At 32.7% G+C, this 14,917-nt stretch overlaps 10 non-coding genes across 10 annotated transcripts; all 10 read right to left on the bottom strand.

The window, feature by feature from the left end:
- Positions 1-400: 400 nt before the first annotated feature.
- Positions 401-486, bottom strand: TRNAY-GUA (transfer RNA tyrosine (anticodon GUA)). The gene is given in 2 exon segments: positions 401-436; positions 450-486. It is a non-coding gene; the product is annotated as a tRNA-Tyr (tRNA).
- A 1,368-nt stretch (positions 487-1,854) lies between these two features.
- On the bottom strand, positions 1,855-1,940 carry TRNAY-GUA (transfer RNA tyrosine (anticodon GUA)). The gene is given in 2 exon segments: positions 1,855-1,890; positions 1,904-1,940. It is a non-coding gene; the product is annotated as a tRNA-Tyr (tRNA).
- A 1,368-nt stretch (positions 1,941-3,308) lies between these two features.
- TRNAY-GUA (transfer RNA tyrosine (anticodon GUA)) lies at positions 3,309-3,394 on the bottom strand. The gene is given in 2 exon segments: positions 3,309-3,344; positions 3,358-3,394. It is a non-coding gene; the product is annotated as a tRNA-Tyr (tRNA).
- Positions 3,395-4,762: 1,368 nt separating this feature from the next.
- On the bottom strand, positions 4,763-4,848 carry TRNAY-GUA (transfer RNA tyrosine (anticodon GUA)). Its single transcript is given in 2 exon segments — positions 4,763-4,798; positions 4,812-4,848. It is a non-coding gene; the product is annotated as a tRNA-Tyr (tRNA).
- Positions 4,849-6,216: 1,368 nt separating this feature from the next.
- Positions 6,217-6,302, bottom strand: TRNAY-AUA (transfer RNA tyrosine (anticodon AUA)). The gene is given in 2 exon segments: positions 6,217-6,252; positions 6,266-6,302. It is a non-coding gene; the product is annotated as a tRNA-Tyr (tRNA).
- A 1,368-nt stretch (positions 6,303-7,670) lies between these two features.
- Positions 7,671-7,756, bottom strand: TRNAY-GUA (transfer RNA tyrosine (anticodon GUA)). The gene is given in 2 exon segments: positions 7,671-7,706; positions 7,720-7,756. It is a non-coding gene; the product is annotated as a tRNA-Tyr (tRNA).
- Positions 7,757-9,124: 1,368 nt separating this feature from the next.
- Positions 9,125-9,210, bottom strand: TRNAY-GUA (transfer RNA tyrosine (anticodon GUA)). Its single transcript is given in 2 exon segments — positions 9,125-9,160; positions 9,174-9,210. It is a non-coding gene; the product is annotated as a tRNA-Tyr (tRNA).
- Positions 9,211-10,578: 1,368 nt separating this feature from the next.
- On the bottom strand, positions 10,579-10,664 carry TRNAY-GUA (transfer RNA tyrosine (anticodon GUA)). Its single transcript is given in 2 exon segments — positions 10,579-10,614; positions 10,628-10,664. It is a non-coding gene; the product is annotated as a tRNA-Tyr (tRNA).
- A 1,368-nt stretch (positions 10,665-12,032) lies between these two features.
- On the bottom strand, positions 12,033-12,118 carry TRNAY-GUA (transfer RNA tyrosine (anticodon GUA)). The gene is given in 2 exon segments: positions 12,033-12,068; positions 12,082-12,118. It is a non-coding gene; the product is annotated as a tRNA-Tyr (tRNA).
- A 1,368-nt stretch (positions 12,119-13,486) lies between these two features.
- TRNAY-AUA (transfer RNA tyrosine (anticodon AUA)) lies at positions 13,487-13,572 on the bottom strand. Its single transcript is given in 2 exon segments — positions 13,487-13,522; positions 13,536-13,572. It is a non-coding gene; the product is annotated as a tRNA-Tyr (tRNA).
- Positions 13,573-14,917: the final 1,345 nt, after the last annotated feature.

Raw genomic sequence — 14,917 nt, 5'->3', positions numbered from 1 at the left:
TTTTTTGTAAGATTTTTTGTATTGCAAGCTTTTTATCAACTTTTGTTCGGAATACATTGAAAATGCAACATTTTGACATTGTCTCCAATTATCGTTCCGGAGTAAAATTCATGCAACTTTTTTTTCATGTGGCCGAGTTTTGCAATCTTAAACATTTGTTTTGGAAAATGATATTGAAAATATGAAAGTACAACCTGCTCAATGGTCACGTAACCTTGCAATTATTGTTTTTGCAAAAGTTGCTGTTTTGTTCATGAAACAAGTTAATTATTTTGTCAATGAACAATTATGTAAAGTTCATATTTCTGTTAGTACATTAATACATCCTCAGCAACACGAAAACATTGGACTATTAGTATAGAGCACAAGAACGTTGAGAAGAAAAGAAAAAAGGGATCACTCCTTCGAGCCGGAATTGAACCAGCGACCTAAGGATTACCGCATTTTCACTACAGTCCTCCGCTCTACCAGCTGAGCTATCGAAGGCCTCATGTGCCATTTGTGGTCAAATTCCTGCTTTGAGTCACATCAAATTTCAATGCATTCTTAGCTTCTACTTTTGACCGAATTCCTCCTTTTCAGCATGGTTTTAGAGCAGGAAAGGCATTACAAAGAGAATGATATATTTTTCATCATTCATGAAATACATAAACTGGCCAATAAACCACATCTAAAATCATCCACTGAGTTCCTTGGTATTTTGCTTTACAGAATGGTCTTGCCAGGTCTAATCGTAGGTTTATTTTCCATGGATTCTAACCGTTTGTAACTATTTACAAGGAAAGAAAAGTGTGCATTTAATCTGTACATTTTGTAATAGCTACTATTTAAATGAAAATGTTAGTTTAGAAAAAAACAGCATCTTGAAAGTGGTGTTTAAAACACGTTACCAGTGTTACATCCTTAGAAATAGAAATATAGATGAAAACAAAAATGATCAATAAACTTAGTGGATGTTTTCACTGTATAGCATAGAGTGGGCTACAAATCCGGCGGTATATTTGAACACAAATCTCATCCTTCACACCTGTATGATCAATAATCTGCTGCAAGAGGGAAAAATGATTCAAATTGCATTGTGGAATACAGCTAGAAATACTGTATAAGAACTTTCTTCGTTTTGCAATATTTTGGTTTGAATATTGGAAAAAGTTCAATTTTTTCAACTTTGTGGAGGATTATTTGTATTGCAAGCTTTTTTAGCAACTTTTGTTAGGAATACATTGAAAATGCAACATTTCGACATTGTCTCCAATTATCGTTCAAGATTAAAAGTCATGCAACATGTTTTAACACAAATCTCATCCTTCCCACAAATGTGATAAATAATCTGCTGCAAGAGTGAAAAAGGATTCAAATTGCATTGTGGAATACAGCTATTAATTCTGTATGAGAACTTTCTTAGGTTTGCAATTTTTTGATTTGAATATTGGATAAAATTCAATTTTTTAAACTTTTTTGTAAGATTTTTTGTATTGCAAGCTTTTTATCAACTTTTGTTCGGAATACATTGAAAATGCAACATTTTGACATTGTCTCCAATTATCGTTCCGGAGTAAAATTCATGCAACTTTTTTTTCATGTGGCCGAGTTTTGCAATCTTAAACATTTGTTTTGGAAAATGATATTGAAAATATGAAAGTACAACCTGCTCAATGGTCACGTAACCTTGCAATTATTGTTTTTGCAAAAGTTGCTGTTTTGTTCATGAAACAAGTTAATTATTTTGTCAATGAACAATTATGGAAAGTTCATATTTCTGTTAGTACATTAATACATCCTCAGCAACACGGAAACATTGGACTATTAGTATAGAGCACAAGAACGTTGAGAAGAAAAGAAAAAAGGGATCACTCCTTCGAGCCGGAATTGAACCAGCGACCTAAGGATTACCGCATTTTCACTACAGTCCTCCGCTCTACCAGCTGAGCTATCGAAGGCCTCATGTGCCATTTGTGGTCAAATTCCTGCTTTGAGTCACATCAAATTTCAATGCATTCTTAGCTTCTACTTTTGACCGAATTCCTCCTTTTCAGCATGGTTTTAGAGCAGGAAAGGCATTACAAAGAGAATGATATATTTTTCATCATTCATGAAATACATAAACTGGCCAATAAACCACATCTAAAATCATCCACTGAGTTCCTTGGTATTTTGCTTTACAGAATGGTCTCGCCAGGTCTAATCGTAGGTTTATTTTCCATGGATTCTAACCGTTTGTAACTATTTACAAGGAAAGAAAAGTGTGCATTTAATCTGTACATTTTGTAATAGCTACTATTTAAATGAAAATGTTAGTTTAGAAAAAAACAGCATCTTGAAAGTGGTGTTTAAAACACGTTACCAGTGTTACATCCTTAGAAATAGAAATATAGATGAAAACAAAAATGATCAATAAACTTAGTGGATGTTTTCACTGTATAGCATAGAGTGGGCTACAAATCCGGCGGTATATTTGAACACAAATCTCATCCTTCACACCTGTATGATCAATAATCTGCTGCAAGAGGGAAAAATGATTCAAATTGCATTGTGGAATACAGCTAGAAATACTGTATAAGAACTTTCTTCGTTTTGCAATATTTTGGTTTGAATATTGGAAAAAGTTCAATTTTTTCAACTTTGTGGAGGATTATTTGTATTGCAAGCTTTTTTAGCAACTTTTGTTAGGAATACATTGAAAATGCAACATTTCGACATTGTCTCCAATTATCGTTCAAGATTAAAAGTCATGCAACATTTTTTAACACAAATCTCATCCTTCCCACAAATGTGATAAATAATCTGCTGCAAGAGTGAAAAAGGATTCAAATTGCATTGTGGAATACAGCTATTAATTCTGTATGAGAACTTTCTTAGGTTTGCAATTTTTTGATTTGAATATTGGATAAGATTCAATTTTTTAAACTTTTTTGTAAGATTTTTTGTATTGCAAGCTTTTTATCAACTTTTGTTCGGAATACATTGAAAATGCAACATTTTGACATTGTCTCCAATTATCGTTCCGGAGTAAAATTCATGCAACTTTTTTTTCATGTGGCCGAGTTTTGCAATCTTAAACATTTGTTTTGGAAAATGATATTGAAAATATGAAAGTACAACCTGCTCAATGGTCACGTAACCTTGCAATTATTGTTTTTGCAAAAGTTGCTGTTTTGTTCATGAAACAAGTTAATTATTTTGTCAATGAACAATTATGTAAAGTTCATATTTCTGTTAGTACATTAATACATCCTCAGCAACACGAAAACATTGGACTATTAGTATAGAGCACAAGAACGTTGAGAAGAAAAGAAAAAAGGGATCACTCCTTCGAGCCGGAATTGAACCAGCGACCTAAGGATTACCGCATTTTCACTACAGTCCTCCGCTCTACCAGCTGAGCTATCGAAGGCCTCATGTGCCATTTGTGGTCAAATTCCTGCTTTGAGTCACATCAAATTTCAATGCATTCTTAGCTTCTACTTTTGACCGAATTCCTCCTTTTCAGCATGGTTTTAGAGCAGGAAAGGCATTACAAAGAGAATGATATATTTTTCATCATTCATGAAATACATAAACTGGCCAATAAACCACATCTAAAATCATCCACTGAGTTCCTTGGTATTTTGCTTTACAGAATGGTCTCGCCAGGTCTAATCGTAGGTTTATTTTCCATGGATTCTAACCGTTTGTAACTATTTACAAGGAAAGAAAAGTGTGCATTTAATCTGTACATTTTGTAATAGCTACTATTTAAATGAAAATGTTAGTTTAGAAAAAAACAGCATCTTGAAAGTGGTGTTTAAAACACGTTACCAGTGTTACATCCTTAGAAATAGAAATATAGATGAAAACAAAAATGATCAATAAACTTAGTGGATGTTTTCACTGTATAGCATAGAGTGGGCTACAAATCCGGCGGTATATTTGAACACAAATCTCATCCTTCACACCTGTATGATCAATAATCTGCTGCAAGAGGGAAAAATGATTCAAATTGCATTGTGGAATACAGCTAGAAATACTGTATAAGAACTTTCTTCGTTTTGCAATATTTTGGTTTGAATATTGGAAAAAGTTCAATTTTTTCAACTTTGTGGAGGATTATTTGTATTGCAAGCTTTTTTAGCAACTTTTGTTAGGAATACATTGAAAATGCAACATTTCGACATTGTCTCCAATTATCGTTCAAGATTAAAAGTCATGCAACATTTTTTAACACAAATCTCATCCTTCCCACAAATGTGATAAATAATCTGCTGCAAGAGTGAAAAAAGATTCAAATTGCATTGTGGAATACAGCTATTAATTCTGTATGAGAACTTTCTTAGGTTTGCAATTTTTTGATTTGAATATTGGATAAAATTCAATTTTTTAAACTTTTTTGTAAGATTTTTTGTATTGCAAGCTTTTTATCAACTTTTGTTCGGAATACATTGAAAATGCAACATTTTGACATTGTCTCCAATTATCGTTCCGGAGTAAAATTCATGCAACTTTTTTTTCATGTGGCCGAGTTTTGCAATCTTAAACATTTGTTTTGGAAAATGATATTGAAAATATGAAAGTACAACCTGCTCAATGGTCACGTAACCTTGCAATTATTGTTTTTGCAAAAGTTGCTGTTTTGTTCATGAAACAAGTTAATTATTTTGTCAATGAACAATTATGTAAAGTTCATATTTCTGTTAGTACATTAATACATCCTCAGCAACACGAAAACATTGGACTATTAGTATAGAGCACAAGAACGTTGAGAAGAAAAGAAAAAAGGGATCACTCCTTCGAGCCGGAATTGAACCAGCGACCTAAGGATTACCGCATTTTCACTACAGTCCTCCGCTCTACCAGCTGAGCTATCGAAGGCCTCATGTGCCATTTGTGGTCAAATTCCTGCTTTGAGTCACATCAAATTTCAATGCATTCTTAGCTTCTACTTTTGACCGAATTCCTCCTTTTCAGCATGGTTTTAGAGCAGGAAAGGCATTACAAAGAGAATGATATATTTTTCATCATTCATGAAATACATAAACTGGCCAATAAACCACATCTAAAATCATCCACTGAGTTCCTTGGTATTTTGCTTTACAGAATGGTCTCGCCAGGTCTAATCGTAGGTTTATTTTCCATGGATTCTAACCGTTTGTAACTATTTACAAGGAAAGAAAAGTGTGCATTTAATCTGTACATTTTGTAATAGCTACTATTTAAATGAAAATGTTAGTTTAGAAAAAAACAGCATCTTGAAAGTGGTGTTTAAAACACGTTACCAGTGTTACATCCTTAGAAATAGAAATATAGATGAAAACAAAAATGATCAATAAACTTAGTGGATGTTTTCACTGTATAGCATAGAGTGGGCTACAAATCCGGCGGTATATTTGAACACAAATCTCATCCTTCACACCTGTATGATCAATAATCTGCTGCAAGAGGGAAAAATGATTCAAATTGCATTGTGGAATACAGCTAGAAATACTGTATAAGAACTTTCTTCGTTTTGCAATATTTTGGTTTGAATATTGGAAAAAGTTCAATTTTTTCAACTTTGTGGAGGATTATTTGTATTGCAAGCTTTTTTAGCAACTTTTGTTAGGAATACATTGAAAATGCAACATTTCGACATTGTCTCCAATTATCGTTCAAGATTAAAAGTCATGCAACATTTTTTAACACAAATCTCATCCTTCCCACAAATGTGATAAATAATCTGCTGCAAGAGTGAAAAAGGATTCAAATTGCATTGTGGAATACAGCTATTAATTCTGTATGAGAACTTTCTTAGGTTTGCAATTTTTTGATTTGAATATTGGATAAGATTCAATTTTTTAAACTTTTTTGTAAGATTTTTTGTATTGCAAGCTTTTTATCAACTTTTGTTCGGAATACATTGAAAATGCAACATTTTGACATTGTCTCCAATTATCGTTCCGGAGTAAAATTCATGCAACTTTTTTTTCATGTGGCCGAGTTTTGCAATCTTAAACATTTGTTTTGGAAAATGATATTGAAAATATGAAAGTACAACCTGCTCAATGGTCACGTAACCTTGCAATTATTGTTTTTGCAAAAGTTGCTGTTTTGTTCATGAAACAAGTTAATTATTTTGTCAATGAACAATTATGTAAAGTTCATATTTCTGTTAGTACATTAATACATCCTCAGCAACACGGAAACATTGGACTATTAGTATAGAGCACAAGAACGTTGAGAAGAAAAGAAAAAAGGGATCACTCCTTCGAGCCGGAATTGAACCAGCGACCTAAGGATTACCGCATTTTCACTATAGTCCTCTGCTCTACCAGCTGAGCTATCGAAGGCCTCATGTGCCATTTGTGGTCAAATTCCTGCTTTGAGTCACATCAAATTTCAATGCATTCTTAGCTTCTACTTTTGACCGAATTCCTCCTTTTCAGCATGGTTTTAGAGCAGGAAAGGCATTACAAAGAGAATGATATATTTTTCATCATTCATGAAATACATAAACTGGCCAATAAACCACATCTAAAATCATCCACTGAGTTCCTTGGTATTTTGCTTTACAGAATGGTCTCGCCAGGTCTAATCGTAGGTTTATTTTCCATGGATTCTAACCGTTTGTAACTATTTACAAGGAAAGAAAAGTGTGCATTTAATCTGTACATTTTGTAATAGCTACTATTTAAATGAAAATGTTAGTTTAGAAAAAAACAGCATCTTGAAAGTGGTGTTTAAAACACGTTACCAGTGTTACATCCTTAGAAATAGAAATATAGATGAAAACAAAAATGATCAATAAACTTAGTGGATGTTTTCACTGTATAGCATAGAGTGGGCTACAAATCCGGCGGTATATTTGAACACAAATCTCATCCTTCACACCTGTATGATCAATAATCTGCTGCAAGAGGGAAAAATTATTCAAATTGCATTGTGGAATACAGCTAGAAATACTGTATAAGAACTTTCTTCGTTTTGCAATATTTTGGTTTGAATATTGGAAAAAGTTCAATTTTTTCAACTTTGTGGAGGATTATTTGTATTGCAAGCTTTTTTAGCAACTTTTGTTAGGAATACATTGAAAATGCAACATTTCGACATTGTCTCCAATTATCGTTCAAGATTAAAAGTCATGCAACATTTTTTAACACAAATCTCATCCTTCCCACAAATGTGATAAATAATCTGCTGCAAGAGTGAAAAAAGATTCAAATTGCATTGTGGAATACAGCTATTAATTCTGTATGAGAACTTTCTTAGGTTTGCAATTTTTTGATTTGAATATTGGATAAAATTCAATTTTTTAAACTTTTTTGTAAGATTTTTTGTATTGCAAGCTTTTTATCAACTTTTGTTCGGAATACATTGAAAATGCAACATTTTGACATTGTCTCCAATTATCGTTCCGGAGTAAAATTCATGCAACTTTTTTTTCATGTGGCCGAGTTTTGCAATCTTAAACATTTGTTTTGGAAAATGATATTGAAAATATGAAAGTACAACCTGCTCAATGGTCACGTAACCTTGCAATTATTGTTTTTGCAAAAGTTGCTGTTTTGTTCATGAAACAAGTTAATTATTTTGTCAATGAACAATTATGTAAAGTTCATATTTCTGTTAGTACATTAATACATCCTCAGCAACACGAAAACATTGGACTATTAGTATAGAGCACAAGAACGTTGAGAAGAAAAGAAAAAAGGGATCACTCCTTCGAGCCGGAATTGAACCAGCGACCTAAGGATTACCGCATTTTCACTACAGTCCTCCGCTCTACCAGCTGAGCTATCGAAGGCCTCATGTGCCATTTGTGGTCAAATTCCTGCTTTGAGTCACATCAAATTTCAATGCATTCTTAGCTTCTACTTTTGACCGAATTCCTCCTTTTCAGCATGGTTTTAGAGCAGGAAAGGCATTACAAAGAGAATGATATATTTTTCATCATTCATGAAATACATAAACTGGCCAATAAACCACATCTAAAATCATCCACTGAGTTCCTTGGTATTTTGCTTTACAGAATGGTCTCGCCAGGTCTAATCGTAGGTTTATTTTCCATGGATTCTAACCGTTTGTAACTATTTACAAGGAAAGAAAAGTGTGCATTTAATCTGTACATTTTGTAATAGCTACTATTTAAATGAAAATGTTAGTTTAGAAAAAAACAGCATCTTGAAAGTGGTGTTTAAAACACGTTACCAGTGTTACATCCTTAGAAATAGAAATATAGATGAAAACAAAAATGATCAATAAACTTAGTGGATGTTTTCACTGTATAGCATAGAGTGGGCTACAAATCCGGCGGTATATTTGAACACAAATCTCATCCTTCACACCTGTATGATCAATAATCTGCTGCAAGAGGGAAAAATGATTCAAATTGCATTGTGGAATACAGCTAGAAATACTGTATAAGAACTTTCTTCGTTTTGCAATATTTTGGTTTGAATATTGGAAAAAGTTCAATTTTTTCAACTTTGTGGAGGATTATTTGTATTGCAAGCTTTTTTAGCAACTTTTGTTAGGAATACATTGAAAATGCAACATTTCGACATTGTCTCCAATTATCGTTCAAGATTAAAAGTCATGCAACATGTTTTAACACAAATCTCATCCTTCCCACAAATGTGATAAATAATCTGCTGCAAGAGTGAAAAAGGATTCAAATTGCATTGTGGAATACAGCTATTAATTCTGTATGAGAACTTTCTTAGGTTTGCAATTTTTTGATTTGAATATTGGATAAAATTCAATTTTTTAAACTTTTTTGTAAGATTTTTTGTATTGCAAGCTTTTTATCAACTTTTGTTCGGAATACATTGAAAATGCAACATTTTGACATTGTCTCCAATTATCGTTCCGGAGTAAAATTCATGCAACTTTTTTTTCATGTGGCCGAGTTTTGCAATCTTAAACATTTGTTTTGGAAAATGATATTGAAAATATGAAAGTACAACCTGCTCAATGGTCACGTAACCTTGCAATTATTGTTTTTGCAAAAGTTGCTGTTTTGTTCATGAAACAAGTTAATTATTTTGTCAATGAACAATTATGTAAAGTTCATATTTCTGTTAGTACATTAATACATCCTCAGCAACACGGAAACATTGGACTATTAGTATAGAGCACAAGAACGTTGAGAAGAAAAGAAAAAAGGGATCACTCCTTCGAGCCGGAATTGAACCAGCGACCTAAGGATTACCGCATTTTCACTACAGTCCTCCGCTCTACCAGCTGAGCTATCGAAGGCCTCATGTGCCATTTGTGGTCAAATTCCTGCTTTGAGTCACATCAAATTTCAATGCATTCTTAGCTTCTACTTTTGACCGAATTCCTCCTTTTCAGCATGGTTTTAGAGCAGGAAAGGCATTACAAAGAGAATGATATATTTTTCATCATTCATGAAATACATAAACTGGCCAATAAACCACATCTAAAATCATCCACTGAGTTCCTTGGTATTTTGCTTTACAGAATGGTCTCGCCAGGTCTAATCGTAGGTTTATTTTCCATGGATTCTAACCGTTTGTAACTATTTACAAGGAAAGAAAAGTGTGCATTTAATCTGTACATTTTGTAATAGCTACTATTTAAATGAAAATGTTAGTTTAGAAAAAAACAGCATCTTGAAAGTGGTGTTTAAAACACGTTACCAGTGTTACATCCTTAGAAATAGAAATATAGATGAAAACAAAAATGATCAATAAACTTAGTGGATGTTTTCACTGTATAGCATAGAGTGGGCTACAAATCCGGCGGTATATTTGAACACAAATCTCATCCTTCACACCTGTATGATCAATAATCTGCTGCAAGAGGGAAAAATGATTCAAATTGCATTGTGGAATACAGCTAGAAATACTGTATAAGAACTTTCTTCGTTTTGCAATATTTTGGTTTGAATATTGGAAAAAGTTCAATTTTTTCAACTTTGTGGAGGATTATTTGTATTGCAAGCTTTTTTAGCAACTTTTGTTAGGAATACATTGAAAATGCAACATTTCGACATTGTCTCCAATTATCGTTCAAGATTAAAAGTCATGCAACATTTTTTAACACAAATCTCATCCTTCCCACAAATGTGATAAATAATCTGCTGCAAGAGTGAAAAAGGATTCAAATTGCATTGTGGAATACAGCTATTAATTCTGTATGAGAACTTTCTTAGGTTTGCAATTTTTTGATTTGAATATTGGATAAGATTCAATTTTTTAAACTTTTTTGTAAGATTTTTTGTATTGCAAGCTTTTTATCAACTTTTGTTCGGAATACATTGAAAATGCAACATTTTGACATTGTCTCCAATTATCGTTCCGGAGTAAAATTCATGCAACTTTTTTTTCATGTGGCCGAGTTTTGCAATCTTAAACATTTGTTTTGGAAAATGATATTGAAAATATGAAAGTACAACCTGCTCAATGGTCACGTAACCTTGCAATTATTGTTTTTGCAAAAGTTGCTGTTTTGTTCATGAAACAAGTTAATTATTTTGTCAATGAACAATTATGTAAAGTTCATATTTCTGTTAGTACATTAATACATCCTCAGCAACACGAAAACATTGGACTATTAGTATAGAGCACAAGAACGTTGAGAAGAAAAGAAAAAAGGGATCACTCCTTCGAGCCGGAATTGAACCAGCGACCTAAGGATTACCGCATTTTCACTACAGTCCTCCGCTCTACCAGCTGAGCTATCGAAGGCCTCATGTGCCATTTGTGGTCAAATTCCTGCTTTGAGTCACATCAAATTTCAATGCATTCTTAGCTTCTACTTTTGACCGAATTCCTCCTTTTCAGCATGGTTTTAGAGCAGGAAAGGCATTACAAAGAGAATGATATATTTTTCATCATTCATGAAATACATAAACTGGCCAATAAACCACATCTAAAATCATCCACTGAGTTCCTTGGTATTTTGCTTTACAGAATGGTCTCGCCAGGTCTAATCGTAGGTTTATTTTCCATGGATTCTAACCGTTTGTAACTATTTACAAGGAAAGAAAAGTGTGCATTTAATCTGTACATTTTGTAATAGCTACTATTTAAATGAAAATGTTAGTTTAGAAAAAAACAGCATCTTGAAAGTGGTGTTTAAAACACGTTACCAGTGTTACATCCTTAGAAATAGAAATATAGATGAAAACAAAAATGATCAATAAACTTAGTGGATGTTTTCACTGTATAGCATAGAGTGGGCTACAAATCCGGCGGTATATTTGAACACAAATCTCATCCTTCACACCTGTATGATCAATAATCTGCTGCAAGAGGGAAAAATGATTCAAATTGCATTGTGGAATACAGCTAGAAATACTGTATAAGAACTTTCTTCGTTTTGCAATATTTTGGTTTGAATATTGGAAAAAGTTCAATTTTTTCAACTTTGTGGAGGATTATTTGTATTGCAAGCTTTTTTAGCAACTTTTGTTAGGAATACATTGAAAATGCAACATTTCGACATTGTCTCCAATTATCGTTCAAGATTAAAAGTCATGCAACATTTTTTAACACAAATCTCATCCTTCCCACAAATGTGATAAATAATCTGCTGCAAGAGTGAAAAAAGATTCAAATTGCATTGTGGAATACAGCTATTAATTCTGTATGAGAACTTTCTTAGGTTTGCAATTTTTTGATTTGAATATTGGATAAAATTCAATTTTTTAAACTTTTTTGTAAGATTTTTTGTATTGCAAGCTTTTTATCAACTTTTGTTCGGAATACATTGAAAATGCAACATTTTGACATTGTCTCCAATTATCGTTCCGGAGTAAAATTCATGCAACTTTTTTTTCATGTGGCCGAGTTTTGCAATCTTAAACATTTGTTTTGGAAAATGATATTGAAAATATGAAAGTACAACCTGCTCAATGGTCACGTAACCTTGCAATTATTGTTTTTGCAAAAGTTGCTGTTTTGTTCATGAAACAAGTTAATTATTTTGTCAATGAACAATTATGTAAAGTTCATATTTCTGTTAGTACATTAATACATCCTCAGCAACACGAAAACATTGGACTATTAGTATAGAGCACAAGAACGTTGAGAAGAAAAGAAAAAAGGGATCACTCCTTCGAGCCGGAATTGAACCAGCGACCTAAGGATTACCGCATTTTCACTACAGTCCTCCGCTCTACCAGCTGAGCTATCGAAGGCCTCATGTGCCATTTGTGGTCAAATTCCTGCTTTGAGTCACATCAAATTTCAATGCATTCTTAGCTTCTACTTTTGACCGAATTCCTCCTTTTCAGCATGGTTTTAGAGCAGGAAAGGCATTACAAAGAGAATGATATATTTTTCATCATTCATGAAATACATAAACTGGCCAATAAACCACATCTAAAATCATCCACTGAGTTCCTTGGTATTTTGCTTTACAGAATGGTCTCGCCAGGTCTAATCGTAGGTTTATTTTCCATGGATTCTAACCGTTTGTAACTATTTACAAGGAAAGAAAAGTGTGCATTTAATCTGTACATTTTGTAATAGCTACTATTTAAATGAAAATGTTAGTTTAGAAAAAAACAGCATCTTGAAAGTGGTGTTTAAAACACGTTACCAGTGTTACATCCTTAGAAATAGAAATATAGATGAAAACAAAAATGATCAATAAACTTAGTGGATGTTTTCACTGTATAGCATAGAGTGGGCTACAAATCCGGCGGTATATTTGAACACAAATCTCATCCTTCACACCTGTATGATCAATAATCTGCTGCAAGAGGGAAAAATGATTCAAATTGCATTGTGGAATACAGCTAGAAATACTGTATAAGAACTTTCTTCGTTTTGCAATATTTTGGTTTGAATATTGGAAAAAGTTCAATTTTTTCAACTTTGTGGAGGATTATTTGTATTGCAAGCTTTTTTAGCAACTTTTGTTAGGAATACATTGAAAATGCAACATTTCGACATTGTCTCCAATTATCGTTCAAGATTAAAAGTCATGCAACATTTTTTAACACAAATCTCATCCTTCCCACAAATGTGATAAATAATCTGCTGCAAGAGTGAAAAAGGATTCAAATTGCATTGTGGAATACAGCTATTAATTCTGTATGAGAACTTTCTTAGGTTTGCAATTTTTTGATTTGAATATTGGATAAGATTCAATTTTTTAAACTTTTTTGTAAGATTTTTTGTATTGCAAGCTTTTTATCAACTTTTGTTCGGAATACATTGAAAATGCAACATTTTGACATTGTCTCCAATTATCGTTCCGGAGTAAAATTCATGCAACTTTTTTTTCATGTGGCCGAGTTTTGCAATCTTAAACATTTGTTTTGGAAAATGATATTGAAAATATGAAAGTACAACCTGCTCAATGGTCACGTAACCTTGCAATTATTGTTTTTGCAAAAGTTGCTGTTTTGTTCATGAAACAAGTTAATTATTTTGTCAATGAACAATTATGTAAAGTTCATATTTCTGTTAGTACATTAATACATCCTCAGCAACACGGAAACATTGGACTATTAGTATAGAGCACAAGAACGTTGAGAAGAAAAGAAAAAAGGGATCACTCCTTCGAGCCGGAATTGAACCAGCGACCTAAGGATTACCGCATTTTCACTATAGTCCTCTGCTCTACCAGCTGAGCTATCGAAGGCCTCATGTGCCATTTGTGGTCAAATTCCTGCTTTGAGTCACATCAAATTTCAATGCATTCTTAGCTTCTACTTTTGACCGAATTCCTCCTTTTCAGCATGGTTTTAGAGCAGGAAAGGCATTACAAAGAGAATGATATATTTTTCATCATTCATGAAATACATAAACTGGCCAATAAACCACATCTAAAATCATCCACTGAGTTCCTTGGTATTTTGCTTTACAGAATGGTCTCGCCAGGTCTAATCGTAGGTTTATTTTCCATGGATTCTAACCGTTTGTAACTATTTACAAGGAAAGAAAAGTGTGCATTTAATCTGTACATTTTGTAATAGCTACTATTTAAATGAAAATGTTAGTTTAGAAAAAAACAGCATCTTGAAAGTGGTGTTTAAAACACGTTACCAGTGTTACATCCTTAGAAATAGAAATATAGATGAAAACAAAAATGATCAATAAACTTAGTGGATGTTTTCACTGTATAGCATAGAGTGGGCTACAAATCCGGCGGTATATTTGAACACAAATCTCATCCTTCACACCTGTATGATCAATAATCTGCTGCAAGAGGGAAAAATTATTCAAATTGCATTGTGGAATACAGCTAGAAATACTGTATAAGAACTTTCTTCGTTTTGCAATATTTTGGTTTGAATATTGGAAAAAGTTCAATTTTTTCAACTTTGTGGAGGATTATTTGTATTGCAAGCTTTTTTAGCAACTTTTGTTAGGAATACATTGAAAATGCAACATTTCGACATTGTCTCCAATTATCGTTCAAGATTAAAAGTCATGCAACATTTTTTAACACAAATCTCATCCTTCCCACAAATGTGATAAATAATCTGCTGCAAGAGTGAAAAAAGATTCAAATTGCATTGTGGAATACAGCTATTAATTCTGTATGAGAACTTTCTTAGGTTTGCAATTTTTTGATTTGAATATTGGATAAAATTCAATTTTTTAAACTTTTTTGTAAGATTTTTTGTATTGCAAGCTTTTTATCAACTTTTGTTCGGAATACATTGAAAATGCAACATTTTGACATTGTCTCCAATTATCGTTCCGGAGTAAAATTCATGCAACTTTTTTTTCATGTGGCCGAGTTTTGCAATCTTAAACATTTGTTTTGGAAAATGATATTGAAAATATGAAAGTACAACCTGCTCAATGGTCACGTAACCTTGCAATTATTGTTTTTGCAAAAGTTGCTGTTTTGTTCATGAAACAAGTTAATTATTTTGTCAATGAACAATTATGTAAAGTTCATATTTCTGTTAGTACATTAATACATCCTCAGCAACACGAAAACATTGGACTATTAGTATAGAGCACAAGAACGTTGA

Source organism: Ascaphus truei, unplaced genomic scaffold, assembly GCF_040206685.1.
Source record: "Ascaphus truei isolate aAscTru1 unplaced genomic scaffold, aAscTru1.hap1 HAP1_SCAFFOLD_1420, whole genome shotgun sequence".
In the NCBI taxonomy this organism is placed as follows: domain Eukaryota; kingdom Metazoa; phylum Chordata; class Amphibia; order Anura; family Ascaphidae; genus Ascaphus; species Ascaphus truei.
Note: the sequence above shows the minus strand (reverse complement) of the source record. Positions and strands in the feature narration are given on the sequence as shown.